Source organism: Lepisosteus platostomus, chromosome 7 (genome assembly GCF_059453375.1).
Source record: "Lepisosteus platostomus isolate fLepPlt1 chromosome 7, fLepPlt1.hap1, whole genome shotgun sequence".
Taxonomy (NCBI): Eukaryota; Metazoa; Chordata; class Actinopteri; order Semionotiformes; family Lepisosteidae; genus Lepisosteus; species Lepisosteus platostomus.
Window position 1 is genome coordinate 41720564 of NC_142617.1, and position 17896 is coordinate 41738459.

Here is a 17896-nt window from a genome sequence, read left to right on the forward strand (position 1 = left end):
CATTGAAAAACTCAGCAACTCTCAGGCAGGCAACAAATGCACTTTTATCACTAGGAAATTACAAAACAAAATTTAAAAAATACAAAATTACTGGGAAACTACAAACATTTTTTCAGGAAGAAAAAGTTCATAATGCTTTCTTAGATGGTACTAATCTGCTTTTACGTTGTTTTGCGTGTAATCATCTGTAACAAAGATAAAGAAATAACCATTTTCAAACAAAGGTCAAGTTGGAAAGGAAGTAATATAAATGAGAACAAAGCTAATAAACAGCAGTTCCACAGCTACTTCCCTCTTACCTGAGCAGGATGGTTTCCACCTTGAGGTCCAATCTGGTCAGATCTCAGAATATAAACAAGGCTGGGCCTGACCAGTACCGGGATGGGAGAAATCTAAGGAAATGCTGCTGCATTTGGTGTTTCCAAATGATCCACTACAGGGACCAGGAACAACATGCCTAGGGAGATACCTTCCTTCAGAGAAGATGGTAAACAAAGACCTGAAGATTTGGTCATTAAAAATTCCAATACACTTTTTAAGAGCTAGAGGTGTTAAACCAGATGTTCTGTATAAGTTCCATTAAAGGCTTGTGCACTCTGAGCTTCCTAAAGTTCCCCTTCCATGCAATTGGTGAAGCAAATGTCTTATTTTTTCTACCTGCTGTGCTGTGGGGCTCTTGGTTCAGAATGGCTGCCTTTTGTCAACCAAGTGGGGGCTGCACTACAGTGATAGAGACAGCGGGTCCCCTCCTGCCTGTACACAGTATATAAAGGGCTTTGTGAAGCTTTGGTATGAAAAGCCATATATAAATGCATATAAGTACAATTATTCATTTTTGGAAGAGGTATTACAGCAAAAGAAGATGTGCAATAAGATAAAGGTTTCCCCCAAAGAATTAAAAAATGCAGTACAAAGCAGAGTAAACTCTTCGTACAAAATTATTAGATTTCAGATACCATAAGGCAAAATCTTTGACCTAAAAATCACTATAGTAACTGCTTTGTACTTTCTCATATGTCAATGATTATATTAATTCAATTAAAATTATTTTTGTGCGGTTTTGAAGGGAAATAGTGTCACTGCTCTGTTATTGATGAATTTGGTAACATACAGTATGAGGCGGATAACGGGGTATTTGGGTTTTTGTCCAGCCTGTGTGAGCAGACAGACAATCCCATACAAAGCCCATGAATGGATGACAGCTGGCTCAGCATCTTTTCTTGTGGCCAAAAGGACTGCTCTGTGACAGCAGGAACTGGCACCCGATGCCGGAAACGGTCAATTAAAACAAACTGTCTGGGCCTGGGTAAACCACAGGCAGAGGTTATTGTGTTTCACGTCATTTGTAAGGGTGCCCCTTTGATTCAGTCTGAGCTATCCATAAAAAAATTGAAACATAAGCATGCTTTTAATCAGAACCACAGCTGGTTAGGTTATTCATAAGGGGCCTCGTGGTTTGTGTTGTGGTCTATAGAATTCCCCATCTGACTATTTCTTTTTTGTGCACTCAAACTTAACCAAAGACAAACAGATTTAAGGATGCATCTATTTGTTAGCTGCAAAAAGATCCCAATGAAGCACAGCATTTGCTTATATTGCACATTAATACATGTAAATTGAGTGTGCATTCACAGTCATCACAGAGTTACTTGTTAAGATCCATTTTAAGAACAAGAAAAAGACCTCAGTGCTGAAAGATACCTCACCTTATCCTTAGAAATAAATCCATCTTCAGGTACACTAGGTATACACACAATCATTCATGATTACATTTCTAGTACAAATGCACTTCCTACTAGAACACATTAAAAACCCTCTAAAATAGACACAAATGTTTCATGCCACAGTGCCTGTGGGTGCCAGATAAGTAGGAGTGAAAGGAAAGTCTTAGCAGTCGGCAAGACTGGAATTGGCTGTATTAAATCACTTGCACCCTAAGGAGCCTGGCTTGTGGTCGACTCTTATATAACAAATTGACAGATTTTCACCCAAGCAGCACTTATTTGAACTGACTTTGCTGAACATTATAAAAACTTGGAGCCCTTCTCTTTTCTTACACTAGCCAAAAATATTTTGTTGGATGTGCAATGTGAATGCACAGCCATGCAGCAAACAAAAACATCTTTGACATTTTGTTCAGAGGACCAGGGGAAGGTTCACATGACGTGACAGTTTGAGAGCCAGAAAACTGATCTTAAAAATCTGGAGGCACTCCCTTAATGGGAGGACACCTTGGTGTCCTGGAGGCATCGCCAAGACTTTGGACTGACAGCGCTTAGATGTGTCAGACAAACATGTGGCTGGAGCAAAAGGGCAATATACTGTACACATACAGCATGACCTGGGGCACAGCTAGGTACTACACTTTGGGTGGGCTTGTAGATACTGAGTACACACCCACCTCATTTCTCCCACCCCCAGCCTCCCTCAGTCACTTTCAGTGTTTAACCGCTCTGCCTAAACCTAAAAAGGCTTAAAAAGCCTGGGATTAGCTACTGTTTTGGTTCAAAATGTTGTTTATTAAGATATGGGAACAGTTCTGCAAGATCTGATTGATTGGTCGAAAAATATGTCTTATCAAGGACTTTCTGATTTTCATTCCATCTCAGCACTTACCTCCTGATCTTTAAACCAAACATTGCTTTGCTCCATTTACACGTTCATTTTTATTCCTTTTTAGCTCCTAATCCGTCATGAGGTACTGTATAAAGTGCAAGTAGCAACTTAAAAGTTGCAAATTTTTAGGAACTGCAAAAGACTTCAATCATTATGAACATTATCGCAGGGAAAACCTTGGATTAAATCAGTCTCCCTCTCCATCACGGGACCTTTTCCGATGTTTTCAGGTGAGAATACCCTGATCCCATTTGGGGCCTTCATGAACTCAGGGATAGTCCCTTAAAATACTTACTCCAGACCATTGCAAAAAGTCTGGGATTTATACAAATGAATTTTTCGAGATTCATTCCAAATATGTCTAAAAGGAATTTTAACTTGCTGATGTTGTAATGTTACGTGAAGCTCAGATTACAATGAACATAACCAGTGATAGATTACAATCACAACGTACAGTAGATGGGAGGTTCAACACAGAATAACACAAATTCAGAATTTAAGCTGCCTGTACCTGGGTCTGAAACACATAATTATAAGACATTAAATGCGTTACACTGTAGGTAAGGAACTGGACTTGTCATTTCTGCAGTTGAGTCTTGGCCAGGCTTTAACACATATATAACAAGCCTGTGTGCAGTTCATCAAGTCATCCAAACATTTGATTTGGCGAACTGTTCTTAGTGCTCTTGGCTTATTCTGTTAGCTGCTTGCATAAGCTGTGACGTTTGGACTACTCGCTGATTCCTTGCCTCAGGGAACTCCAAGCTGTTAGGGATCATTCTATATGCCCTGAACTGATGAACTGCAAATGCTGTCAGCTGGCATGGATGGGTACTGTACAACTGGAAACTACTCACAGTTCTTTAAGTGTGAAGCACTAACCACCTTGAAAGCTGCAGAGTTCACCATTGCATCACTTAAAAGGGGCAGCCACCTATCTCAATAGAGTGCATGAAAGACATACTAATTTTGCTCATGAGAGATCTGGAGTAGGCTCAGCCCTCATGGAAAAACTGAGGGCAGGCTTTGTCCCATTAAAAACAAACCTTTCTGTCATTATAAAAATAGACTCTCTCACCACAATCTAAAACACATTTTTCTCAGACAGAAAAGGTTTGGTTATGTCAGTCATGACCCTAAAAAACCCCAATCTTCAAGACAATCAGTTTGTTCTCAAATATGAGAATCTAAAGCTTGTTCGGTCTCAGATATTACATATTATTTTTGTTGTCTTAACCTTGGTACTCACACACCCTTGCACGATTAAAGCAACCACTGCATTTCTGATGATTCCAATGTCTTCACAATGCGTGAGGCTGGGGGTGGTTGGAGGGACAAACATCTTCAGATCCTGTGTCTGATGTTTATCTACAGTACCACTGGTAAACATGCATTGTACATGACAATGAAAAGGACAAAAATCAACAGTCTAATGTATAGCTCAAGACTGCACAGACTTCACTGTCTTTGCCTGTGGAGAAAGGTGGACATTGGAGACTTACAAAAAAAATTGCCAAACAGCTGAACATTTTGCTAAAATGTGCCCAGGGTACTATGTCTGAAATAATCCTTGTTTTTGTATAAAAACCCATGTCGCTTAACAGTATTTGTACAGTAGTTAACCACTCATCCTAGTATGTAGCCAGACTTAGGACACTTCTGTCAATGACTTCCTTCAGATGAGATGTTGTGACATGTTAACATTCAGAAAAATACTACTATCCATGTCCAATGGCCGGGGTAAAAAATACCTTCCTCGATGATACTACAGCAGTGTCCGCATCTGGAGACTTGAATAAAATGACCTCCACAAATGGCTACACAGCCCTTGCCAATGCACCAAGCTCACACCACTCAATGGTCTCTCTGTTTTGTAGTGGAATATTAAATGAAGCAAATTAAAAAACAACAGAATATTACTTAAAGCAAAGATTGTGTATTTATTGTGAAACTGCAGCACATTTCATGTCAAAAATGTTATCTCCAAGGACTTGCCATTTTACAGATGGTTTCTGTAGGAGTAGGTCATTCCTCTCAGTCTGATTCACAGCTGTACAAAACAGACAGGAAATACATGCCTGTTCCTGAAGTTATTAAAAATACAGAAATGGAAACAAAGTTCTTATTCAACAGTTTTGAACTATTTTGCACTTAAAGAGAATTTTTAAACGTGCAGTTGATATTTTTAATTATAAACTTAGTTTTGGACCGCACAAGGTAAGCCAATTAGAATAATTAGTCTTCAGCTTCTTTCTGTGGGGGCGTCAGATATTTCAATAAAAGAACAGGTGTTTTTCAAGCCATCACATCTGTGAAAACGTTGCTGGAGCATTGAGTAATTACATTTTATCAGCCCAAAGGTCAGCCTCCTTAATACAAATCTGGGCTTATTAAAGGGCAGTTAGCCTCTGAAGCCAATGTGTGACATGACACACCGCGTGGTTCAAAGCAAGATAAGCCAGCAGCTGTCTCAGTGCTGTTACACAGACACGCAAGGTTGTTATTTCAGGAACTCCAGAACAGTGGTCGTCTTCTAATCTACCAGTGGCAAGTAATCATGCAGTCCTTGTTCCCCAAAGTGGAAGTAAGGGTTTCAGCTACTCCAAAATCAGGGGTGCTTGAGCATCAAGAGAGAATCCCATACAAACCTTCAGGCCTGGCTCAAAAGTGGAAGGAGGGCGTGGGCTACAAATGCACATAGCAGTCAGCGATCCCGACAGAGCCATCACTGAGCAATCGCCTAAGCATTTCTGGAAGACGCTCTCAAGGATGAGATCAGTACTTACCGTAAAGCCCTGTTTTCCTTAGGAAAGAATGAACAATATGGAAGTTATGGGTGGATGAACAATCAGTTCTTTAATAAACACTGTCCCATGATCTGCAAATGAATGACCAATCACTGGCATGAATGACACTCCGTGCATATGTTGTCCGAAGACATCGAGCGCACTGGGCTAGCCAAGCTGTCATGATGAGTAAAGACCATCGTACAAAGAGCTACAGCACTTTGAAGCCCAGGTGTCATTGACATGGTCTCCACTATTTCCATCAAGGCCTATTTTTCAGAATGGCTTAAAGAAATCTAGGAGTATCAATGATAACAGTAGAGGAAAGTATTATTGCTTTACAGCCCTATCCTCAACTTGACATAAAAAGTTTTGCTGTTGTTCCACGATACTGTATGTCTCAGAATTGGCTTCTAATGCAAAAGTACCAATACTGAAAATACATATAATGCAACACCTCTGTACAGATACAGACAGATGACATCGGAGACTGTGAAATTCTCTACTCTGTCCAATTTAAATGGTGTCACAATTTTATTGTTTCACTTTTACCTATTTGCTCTTTTTAATGTTTTTGTATTTGCATGTCTTATTAGATGTATTTACTGTATGTCTTGGATGCTGTCATAAGCATACTTCATATTGACCCATCCTCCAAAGCGTGGTGTTACTTTTGCAGACTCTGTGCTTTAATGCACAATGCACAGGGAGAGCTGTGGAACATGGCTGTGTTCTGGGGCATTGGCTTTCCAGATGAAAAAGACAAAAATCGATCAACAACTGAGAGGAGAAAACAGCAGCATGAGGACTTCAAATCTCCAGGAAGCTCTGCGAGTTACCATTTTGAATCTCAGCACCAACTGATCCATCAAGGCAGCATCCCAGAAAAAATGGTGCAGTGCATCAAAAAAACATCCAGACAACAAAACTGTCTGCCCTAAACCACCCTATTAAGCACCTGGATTTGGTTCTTGGCCTCAGTCCTTCATTTTAAATTGAAAACAACTGGGCTTGCTCCTGCAGTACTGAAAGCACCCCTTGCCACTCCTCATCAGGGAAACACGCCAATGCACAGTAGTAAAAAAAAAATCAACATGCTAAAAGAAAACCATCTGTAAGAACTTTGTGCTGAAGGTGTATGTAAAGTACAGTATATTGCTTACAGTGATCTGCAAAATGTTTCACACAACAGGAGTAACTACAGTATGCATATGTTAAGAGTATATCCTCTTAAACTGACTTGGTTACTTTCCTAACATTAGCTTTATTGAACATGGAATCCGTTCATCATAAACTATTTTTCCTTCAACCACTGACCACGGTATTACATTTTCATATAAGATGCTTGAGTAGGGAGCTGTGTCAACGTGCGCAGGCTGCAAAGGAACAGGTAAAGATGCATTTCAACCTGAAAGGTAAAGAAAAAGAAACATTTCAGGTGTGAAGCCTTTAGGTGTGAGGGAGAGAGAAAAAGTTGCAAAGAAATAAGGGGAAGGAGAACAAAAGACAGAACGGGGCAGGGAGCAGGGGGAAATGGGCGTACAGCAGGTGAGGAGTGTCTAAACTAAGGGAGAACAGGAGGAAGAGGCGTGGAAAGGCGAAAACTGCTTTCACAAGTTGAAGTATAATTTTGGTTTTGGATGTCTTTCTGCAACAGGAGTCCCAGACCTCCTCTGTGACCGACAGTTCCCTATTTCACCTCTAACAGCTATCTAACAGCCATGATCTTTCTGATCTCTCCATCTGCGTCCTCATGGAGGGTTTCGGGACTCTTACTGCAGAAAGCCAAAACCAAAATTATATAAATCCTGATTTATCCTTATGGAATTTTCTCTGTCTTAGAATGGAGGAATACAGTCTGAAACTTCTTTTAAGCGCCTTAAAAACAGACGTCTGTTTCTCTTTTGCTTTAATGATACAGATATGTATCTGTGAAACATAGGATCAACACAGTGTATAACTGTCAGTATCAATGGAGATCAAGCACCTCAGAACAAAGTCAGTGGAAACTTGGGATGCCCGACAGAAAAGGTTAAATCTCAGATATTCAGGATTTCAGCCATTACATTCTACAAGTCTGCCAATGAAGGCTAAAGAGTCCATTTCAATGTCATTTTCTGATTATAGGATTTGTACATGGCTTTAAAGGAACTGTTTACTGATGCCGGCAATGTTTAATTCAGAAAATCATCTGTGACTTCACTGTGGGGTCCACTCGGCTTTCCCCTGCCTTGGCAGGCGTTTTTAGCATGTAGTAAGCTACAGATTTTAAGTTATTCACGGAATTTTATTATTGACTTAAAATCTCCAAACTCCTGAAGAGGTGAAAACAACTTAATCTCATTACTCAAGAAATGAAGAGCTTAGCCAAAAAAGAATACTCAAAAAACAAAGCCTGGAGTGTGGGACTGCCAATGAACTGTCCACAGAGGGCACAGGTTACCCTTTTCATTTGATTTAATTTGCAAAAGTACTACTGAAAGAAGGAGCTGACCTTTTACATTCTTGGCAGAAACATGCATGATACTGCATTTCCTGTGATGCTGCAAAAATATCCCCTAAACAATACAAGGTTCCTGACCTCAGTGCCCTGTTTTTTCATTTCAAGGGCATGTCTACATAAACAAAACAAAAAAATCAGATTTCCTGAATCAGAAAAAGAAGGGTCTTAAACTGCTGGTTTTGAGAAGTTTAAATATTTTTCCCAATTTCTCCTCAAGTGCAGGAAATAAAGCATTTCAGTTAAACTACTTTAGTTTACTTTGATTTGCACACATACATTTTCAATTAACTATGATTTTGTCTTTTTTGTACTTTTCCTATCAAGCCATTTAGAATGAAATTGTAGACATTAGAAAAAGGAAAGTGAGTGGAAAAACTAACCTGTGATCTTTTTTGATTCACAAGGTACGTACTTTTCACAAGGGGTGGAGCGGTGGCTCTGTGGCTATGGATCTGCGCCTGTGGCTGGAAGGTTGCCAGTTCATATCCCATGGCTGGCAGAGAAACCCTTCTCCTTTGGGCCCCTGAGCAAGGCCCTTAACCCCAACTGCTCCAGGGGCGCTGCACAATGGGTGACCCTGCATTCTGACCCCAAGCTTCTCTCCCTGTCTGTGTGTCTCATGGAGAGCAAGTTGGGATATGCAAAAAGATGAATTCCTAATGCAAGAAATTGTATATGGCCAATAAAGATCTTATCTTATTTTTACACAGAAATATTTCCTACCTGGTACAAACAGCCAGGACTGTATCTCGCTGGTCCTCGCCTCACACCCTGTAAGAACACATGAATGGTTAGGAATTAGAGAGGGAAATTCATCCCGATCACAAACCTGTTAAATACAGTATAACCTATTTTACAGATTAACCCTTCAACCTCAACTCTTCTGATTCTGCCCCCTCAATCATCTCATCCCAGCTAATATGGCACCGGCTGGTCTACATCCCCAGCTGTACCACAGCCGCTGTTCAGGATCTTTTTGCTGCACTTGAAGTCAGTGCATCTCTGGTAAATTCAAAGCTAGTGTGGTGACTTTGGCCTTTTTCAGGATAAATCAAAGAGCATCAAGAGCATCCATTGAAGTCATTTACACGGGTTCCCCAATATACATGTATGTTGGGGTCAGGGACCAGAAGATCACGACTTACAGAGAAATGGCATACAGTACATTATACAGGAGGATTTTCGCCCATAAGAACAATGTAAATATGGGGATTAATGATCTTAAGAGCATGGACATTGCGCATGTGACACTTCCCCAATATAATAACTGGAATAGTCTAATGTAATGTCGCTAACCTTGTTCTAAGTGTGTCTCTCTTGTAGTTACAAAAAGACAGCACATCACTGTAAAAATGCTACGTGTGAATGTAGTCTAACCTATCACTTATATCTTGACTTAGCTATCATTTTAAACAAATCTAACCAAACACTTAATTACATGATTTATCCTCGAGAAATCGGCTAGTCATACTTGATTGTTAATGCTACAGCTCTTCTCTGTGCACTCAGCGCCTGCACTGTTACAATGTCTCCTAGTTGCCATCACAAAGTCAGGTGGATTCATTATTTTAAAAAATAAATATCGACGGCTTCCAGAACCACTTAAAAAATATACTTTTCATACCCACTGCATTTCGAAATGGTAATGGTTTAGCCAGAAGTGCCCTGCTCAGGAAAGAGCCCGCCCGGCCTTGCCTGGCCTTGCCTTGCTCTCTCCCGTCAGACATGACCAGGACTGCTACATTTCTACCTGGAAACAATTCACCAAAGACAAACGGAATGCTGACACCCCACCTCCTCCCACTTTGATTTGTACATCTTTAGAAAAGGCAAAATACTGTATACACATACAGTATAGGCAATGTGTATATAAAACAGCTAAGAATAAAGGACATTTAGGCTTTCAGGTACTGCAGATAAATCCTGCACTCCACAATGAATAAATCTGTCTTGCTGATTTTCATCTAGTCATAAGATCCAGTTCAATTGCTGTCATATTCTGCAGTCTTCGCTGTATCCATTGTGTCTTTTTATTTACTATGCCCTTGACTTTTGTAGTTGTTACTGCAACATCCTGAGGAGAGGAGGTTTAGCTATTCTTAGCGCTGGGTTTGTAGTACGAATAGAAAGTCCTGTATTTGACATTCATGATCCTTTTATTTATGCCTTCTGAGGGGTGATGTTTTAGATTTATAGTAAGAATTCACATTGAAGTGTTTAAACTTTAAAGAAGATGGATTAAGGCAAATTCAGCTACAGCTGTAACAGATGTAGAAATGTTTTTCTTCCCACAGCACAGGAAATTTGCCTTTTCATGTTTCATATTTTAAACAATCATTTAACTTAAGTTGTATTATTTAAATTACAATGTAGTGCCAAAGAGGACAAAATGCAGGATATTTGGTCCAGTTAAAGTAATAAAAGTTTTATAAGGGCACAAACTCAACTGTTTATAGGATAATTTATATAATATTGGATTTATAGCATAACTGCTGTTTCTTTGAAACTTAGAAACATGGATTATTACACCTGTTCATAAACCTACTGCCACTGTGTCTTTTCTTCAATGGAGGTTGAAGAGTTTGATGGTTTAATGAAGATTTGTTTCCCATATATGGATATTGTGAAAAAGAGCTTCCTGAACAAGAGATGTTGAATGGGGACAAAAAGGCAATTAAAAACACACAAGTACTGCAGACAAAAAGTGGCAGTTTTTTTGGAGGGTTAGAGGAAGGGCACATTCATTAAAACAGTCTAAATATATATTTACATGCACATACTCCTACCATGAGCATAAGCTAATGGAAGTCAGCACTAGGCAATGTCCAATGAAAAAATATTACAAATTCCAACAGTGCAGTTGTGGAGACATTAACATTTCCGCTTTAACATGTTTGTTTTGAGAAACAATTGCCTGGCCATAAGGCTACATGGAACAGTAAACCAATAGGTCACTACATTGGCAGGTATCTAAATCTGGCAGTCTGGAGTGACATTATATTATGAGCATCAGTATCTAACACACAACCTCCTTTAGTATTTCTACTGTTAAACAGCCTAGACCATTATACGTCCTGCTGTGTTTGAGTGTGAAGAAACCAAGCGATTAACTCAAGGTTATCAGGATCTTCATAAACTAGACCACATCAACTCAAAGTGAAGAATGCATCAGCAGCCAACATGACGGGTTGTATCACCTAATCCATTACATCTACCCGACTGCCTTTCAGGTCATTTTTACATCTACTCCTCCCTACACATCAATCAAGTTAAAAGGCTACTTTTGTACAACAAAATGCTAAATTTGTTTTAACAGAGTTTAGAACAAAATAATTTAGAAGGTTACCTTTTGAATTGTATTTCTAAACAAGGAACTGTATGCTTCACTGTGCTTTTACCATGGTTTCATGGTAGTTCATTATACTTTCACCATGGTATATCACACTAATATTTTATGAAGAGAGACTCCTGGCTCTCCTGGTTGTCCAGCTGTGCTGTCATGTGGCAGAAAAGCAAGTGTCAAGTACCAGTACCTTGAAAATTACTGCAACCTGCTATGTGCTTCTGGAAGCAGCTGGAGCTTGTTATAGGAGGTGCTACAAGAAAGCAAGTCTCACTAATCAAGGACAATAGAGGCGGCCCCTTGGCAAACAGGAATGTACTCAGGTTTTACTCTCCCCTGAAGTCCAAATAGCCAAAAGGATGTCATTATGAGGCACTTGCAGTTTTAGAAAAATAGATCTGGGTCTTATCTAATGAACAGCTGCATACACAGCTGTAAGATGTTTTCATCCAACCTTCAAGTGTGATTCTGAAAGGAATAGCTTAATTGGAAAGAGGTAGTTATAGCTCAGTGTACATATTTTACACATACACAGACACCTACAGTATTGAGTAAATTGTTGCCTATTTTCAAGGCAAACGACACACTGGAAATAAGTTTTAGAAGCATGAGTAACACAAGAAAGGCTATTACCTAACTACAATAGGTGTTATGAAAGATGTATATAAAATCAGCAGACCTGACGCTCTTATGAGACATCTTGCATATACATTGAGATGAGTAACATTGCATGTCATGGGTGATTTACTGTTCAGACTTCCTGTATTGATGTTAGCAAGCACTTCATTCTCAAGAAAATAGGAAATAGACACTCTTAACGGAATTGAAGAAGTGTTACCCATTTATACAGCTGGACCGATTGAAGCAGTCAGGGTTACATATTTCCCGTGTTCAACACCCCACAAGACGTGTGAAGGGCTTAAAAAACATTTCCTCTCCTGCGGTGGGCCCAGGGGCTTCAGCACTACATCACACTGGCCCCACCAGACCTTTTGAAGAAGCTGCTGTGCTGCAGATGTGTAGCAGCCCAGACCTTCACCGCCGATTTCTCAGATGAAGAATTGGTCATGGACGATATTAGTAGCTCACTCAGAAAGAATATGTGCTAGTAACCAGCCTTAGCCCAGACTATACCACCAACAGGCTCTGATTTAAAACTCACATCTTTTTAAAGAGCTCAGGCATTTATTTTTGGAAATGCCAGACCCTATTTCACATTCCACAAGCTGTAGACTCCAGAAGAAGCCAAGCCAATGTTCTATAGTCCAAAGATCCCAAAACTGAATAAAGGATATTCCAAGTGCATCACGTTTTTAAAAACAACGAGGAACATTCAAACAGGATTACCTCTTTGTACCAGTTCGGCAGAAAAGCTTAACACAAATGCTAGCAGATGGACAATCCTGAAATTCCTAGAATTACTGTAAATCCTGAAACCGCAACACAATAGGAGTCTTGGGTCTCCGCTTTGTCAAATGTTTTGGAAAAGATACGACAGGGAAATTGGTGAAAGTTGCCTGTTTTTTTTAGGCTGCAAATTATCTTAAAAAGACATTGCAGTTATAACTTAATTAGTTAATTAGTTATTTAGTTATTGGTTATTTTAAAATAATGCACATGTGAACTGCTCCCTTAAATCAGCACATTTTAAGTGTAAGAAAGTTGGAACAAGTCAGTTTAAAAGTATTTAGGCATCTGGTTGGAAAGTGTCTTACTTTCAAAGCTCATTCCTAATTCTGAAACTAAAGTGCTCTTTTGTTGATCATAAATTTCATTTGACATGCTCTTCTTGGTTCAAATTCCTTGCTTGTTTACAGAATGTCCTCTAAAACTGTCCTTGGAAAACTTGATGGGTAATACTATTCTGATGGACCCTCTCTGCCTACTGACAGCTTTAGTGGTTTAAATTAATTTATAGATCTTTATCTGGGAAAACCTCTATTACCATAATTTATTGCAGTTCAAACTGAGCCTTCCAAGAGCAACTACCAGACAGAATTTATTCCAATCTGCTGCTGCCAATGACTGGCAATCAGTACAGTGACCTGAAACTAAACACCTTATGTACTGTATCTGAGGGTGTTTTCTGTTTTGTGATTAAATCCTTTTTGCCTGACACATCACGTATGTTCTTGCCTGTTATTGACTTTTATTTTTCCTTTGTTTCACTGCTTTGTCTTCTGTGCAACATAGGTTTAAGCCTCTTGACCATGTCGCCATTGTAAAAGAGAATCTATTCTCCACGGACATATCTGGATAAACACAAGATTATTATTACAGGGCAAGATGAAAGGAGCACCCAGGAGACACTTCCTTGCTGTAATAAAAGAGGAAAACTTAAGCAGTTCTGATGAACAACAAATCACTTACAGTACCTGTTTTCAGATAAAGATGACATGATTTTGATTCTTTCACAGTGGAAACCAATAGGAGTCTGAAAGGATTTTTTTCCTCTATTTTTTAAATCAGGCAGTTAAGCATCATCACATTAAATCCGGTAGGTAATGGAACAGATACAACATTAAATTTGCATCACTGAGGATGATGATTTTCTTGTAGCAAGAAGGTTACAGTGATATTATTAGAAAGATTTTAGGAACCTCCTTCTTGCCTTGTATTGAAATTGAACTGAACTCAGTGGTCACCCTAAAATTGTGGAAGACATTAGTTGCAGCGCAAGCGGTCTACAATTACCTACGAGACCCTGGCAACCTGACTTGTTCCCATGTTCATTTACCAAACTGAGAAAACATATTAAGCATATAGGTCCCTTAGCAGATAATGTCACATTCTCTGTTTTTTATGATACAAAATGTAAGGTTAAGGAGTAATAAATGTGGTATGAGTGTCAGCACAGGAAAGGTGACTAACATACTGTACATTGCTTTTGGTACACAAGGATTGAGTCACTATCAGAATGAGGAGCTATTAAACGTCTTTCCAGCCCAATATCCTTACCAGTGCTGAATGTAAAGCAATCACATTTCACTGGTCTCATACAAAGGCCATTTCCCTGTCAAGTACCTTACCAAGTTATTTTGTTGACAGTCATCCAGGATTTTTTGAGAAGGTAGGATAGTGCAATGAAACCATGGATAATTCTTACAACACTCTTAAACATCATATTTTTTAATTCATCCGAACAACACTGTGAGCAGAATAATAAGAAGAATCATAAACCTATCCATAAAGAACATTTTCTAAACCATTTTTTAAAAAGCATGGGGTAACTTAAACAACATGTGTCTATTTCCGACAGCAACATGAAAAGCACTTCACAGTCCTAAAAACAGAAGAAAACAAACCACATTCCTTCATGCTTCAATCCGTCAAAACCAAATTTTTTAGGTGATTTATTGCAGTTTACCTGTTCAGACACTTTCTCTTACTCCAAAGCTCGTCTTCTTCTGATCTGCAGTGTTCCAGGAACAGACACTGCTTTGAGCTAGTAACCAGGGGGATCTTTAACTCTTTTCAGTCTGGGAATTAATCAGTCAATCCATTTCATTTTTCACACTGAACTGCAGAAGTAAAAACCTCAGATATAGGTAAAATTAAAAGGTAAGCATACAAAATGTTTTATATATAGTGACAAAGTAGCTAAAAAGCATCCAATTTAAAATATTAAATGACCAGAAATCCCAAAGTATCTTTCCTTTTCTTTACACCTACTCTATTTTAAACATGAAGGTCTTAATTTAAATTCATCTAATGGAAGACCGGCAGTTTCCTGTTTCTTCAGGATGAGAATCACAAGGAAAATTTAATTTGATTAGACAGATTGTTGGGTTGTCTAGAGATGGTGCAGCTGGATGTAAATATGTTAACTTTTTTTTTTTGAAATGTCAAACCAAAGCACGTGGCTTGTGAGAATATTCATTTTCCATTTCTCAGTTTTTTTTTCATTTAAAAAAAAGCAAAATGAAGCTTTAAAATGAATTTGGCAGAAGCAGCATTTATTACGGGGTGGAACCAGAGACTGTGCATTTGTGACAAAAAAAATTGCATTCAAATAACCCTGTGTCCTAAAAAGCTAAGTGGAGCTCTTGACATGGCAAGTCTCAGGAAGTTAATATCTTCTTGGCACATTTCTGGAAACATCCTTGGAAAGACTTGCTGGCAAATAGGCAATTGTTACCTCCCTCTGCATTGCTAACATCACCTAAGCCTCACAAGAGCAATACAGAACTACAATTTCCTATCTTCCACAAGTTAAAAAAGGTTATAATGGACTAGCATCTCACATTTAACTTTTCTCAAAGACTTTTTCCTTTAAAGGGAGCTGGTAGGGAGTTTTTCCTTTGTGTGTCTGCTGTGTCATCTGAAGGCAGAGGCTGCCCTCCTGCTCCTTCTTTGCTAGAAAACTGATCCATCTTTGTTTCTGCTTATCGGATACTTGTCATTCTTGCATTCCTTGTGTAAGCAGAGCTCTATAACCCTGTGGTGCTGCGGGTGAAAGACAACGCTCCTCCGATAGGTGCCCGCTATTCTGTGGACGCTGCCGCTGATCATTACATCTTACTAATTTTGCTATAATTTAAAAAGGCATCACATGCACAATTGTTGCTTTAAACTGGGAAAAACTAACAGCAGATCTGTTTCGGGGCTGCCGTCACCTTTTGGCACTGCAGCTAATGAGAAAACAAATCTGTTCATGATAAGAGCCAATCACTGATATCCTGGCACTGTTTAACCTGCGAGATTTGGATACCTGCTATTCACAAAGAGGCCCGCGAGTGATGAGGCACAGTGGAGGTCTCAGAGATGAGGGATCCCACATGCTACTACTGTCTCCTCTAGAGTACATGATCTCAGACATCCCGATTCAATCCCAGATTACCGTATGCCCCCGAAAGGTAGAAGAAACCATGACCTCATCTCAAAACACATTCAATGCACACCAGGGGATATTAGCACACACGTTTACAGAGAAAAGTCTCCTGATAGCCTTTTCTTTTTAATTTGTTTTTGTTAGGCAAGATCACTTCAAGGTTATTTTTACATACTGTATGACCTATCTGTTGGTAATATTTGTGATGTTGAGCTTCCTGTTAACTAAGAAAATATCCATTGTATTTTATCTAACCACCTATCAACAGAAAACAGCATGTCTATTACACATAATATATTCTGAACTTTGAACCAGAGATATTTCAAAGGCATCAGTCTCTCTTGCCTACCATGAAAGTAAGAGGCAAAAGAAAACAGATTCCCATTATCCCATGTAATGCTAAACATTTTTTAACAATTTTATTTTCCAAGGTCCAAGCAAGCATGGTCCTTTCTGGGCCGTGTTTTTCCTCTCTACAGTAGTTGTATGTGAATTTTTACTGTCTGGTCAGCCAGGTCACTATCATCTTTACTTTTTAATCGTCTAGGATGTGTTTTAAATCTAACTTAGAGTGTTTATAGTAACTGGCCTTGGCCCTTTACAAATAGAGTTTGGAGAGAGACTGCATGAGTTTATGATCACCTGAGAAAATCTAAAGCTTCAATAATCTAACAATGACAAAAATACATACAGGAGTACTTAGGATTGATTCATTCATTTGTCAGTTTTCTGCAATTTTCCTCAATGCTTTACCCTGTACTTTAGATATGTACAGTACAGCACAACACTCTATAATACAGTTTACACAACTATATGAGTATTGAGCTTACAAGACAGGCTGTTAGAAATTAGAGTAATATTTCAGGCTACCATGACTACAACACTGAGCCTATCCAAATAGTAAGTATGCCTCTTTCACCCAGCCTTGAAATAGTTTAAGGAATTGCTATTTCCTGTCTTATATACTGTATGCACTCAAGTAAAGCAATCTGATTACAGATATAAGATCTGATATAATGATTTACATCTACACAATATACCCAAATCATGTATGAAGCTTAGCTTTGTTTATACTCTTCTCAAAGTTTGGTGGTGCTGTCCTATTTAGGTCCTGGGATTTCCAGAATCTGCATCCCATCCCATCCATGGTATTTCTTTCCTTGTGTTTTCTACAAAATCTCCATTCAGGCTGGCAGGGAAATCCCAGAGTTTATATGAGTGGTGAATGGGGAAAGCACTACATCACTCAAGTGAGAGTCTGGCAGAATTCCCCCTCGTTAGTTTGCAGTAGCTGTTAGTGTCTGACCTCTCACCTCAAACTTCCAGCCTCCACTCTCCGCAAACGCAGTAGAATTCCTTTCCAAACGGAAGGGCTCACACAGCACTCAGTCTCAAGTGGGCAGGTGACACAAAGAGGTGGAAATTCCAAGAGTCTAATCTCATTTTGCATGCTGACTCACTTGTTTGCCCCCACTGCTGTCTACATCAGCCTTAACAACTTACTTTACAGACCCCTCTAACAAAACCCAGCAAGTTCAAGTTTATTGTAATTATACTCGTACACAGGTATATGGTACAGTATAACGAAATGCTATTTAGCTAGCTCTCAGACAGTAAGTAGGTGCAAACAATACAATTGTGCAAGAAAAGAAAGGCAGAGACAACAGGGAATGTGCAAAACAACAACAGGCAATGTGCAACAACAGTGTAAGAAGTTGTAAATATACATACTGTGGAATACACCACTTCTTATCTTAAGGAATCCTGATTTCTACATGCTTGCTTTCTTGTTTAGAAACAGGCTAAGGAAACAGACT

At 39.1% G+C, this 17896-nt stretch overlaps 1 protein-coding gene across 1 annotated transcript in view; it reads right to left on the reverse strand.

Moving 5' to 3' along the window:
- Positions 1-17896, reverse strand: part of optc (opticin) — a 132612-nt gene that overhangs the window by 51988 nt on the left and 62728 nt on the right. Inside the window, exon 2 of the mRNA XM_088640465.1 lies at positions 8629-8676. The gene's annotated coding sequence lies outside the window, so the exon portion shown is untranslated. The remainder of the gene's footprint in view (positions 1-8628; positions 8677-17896) is intronic.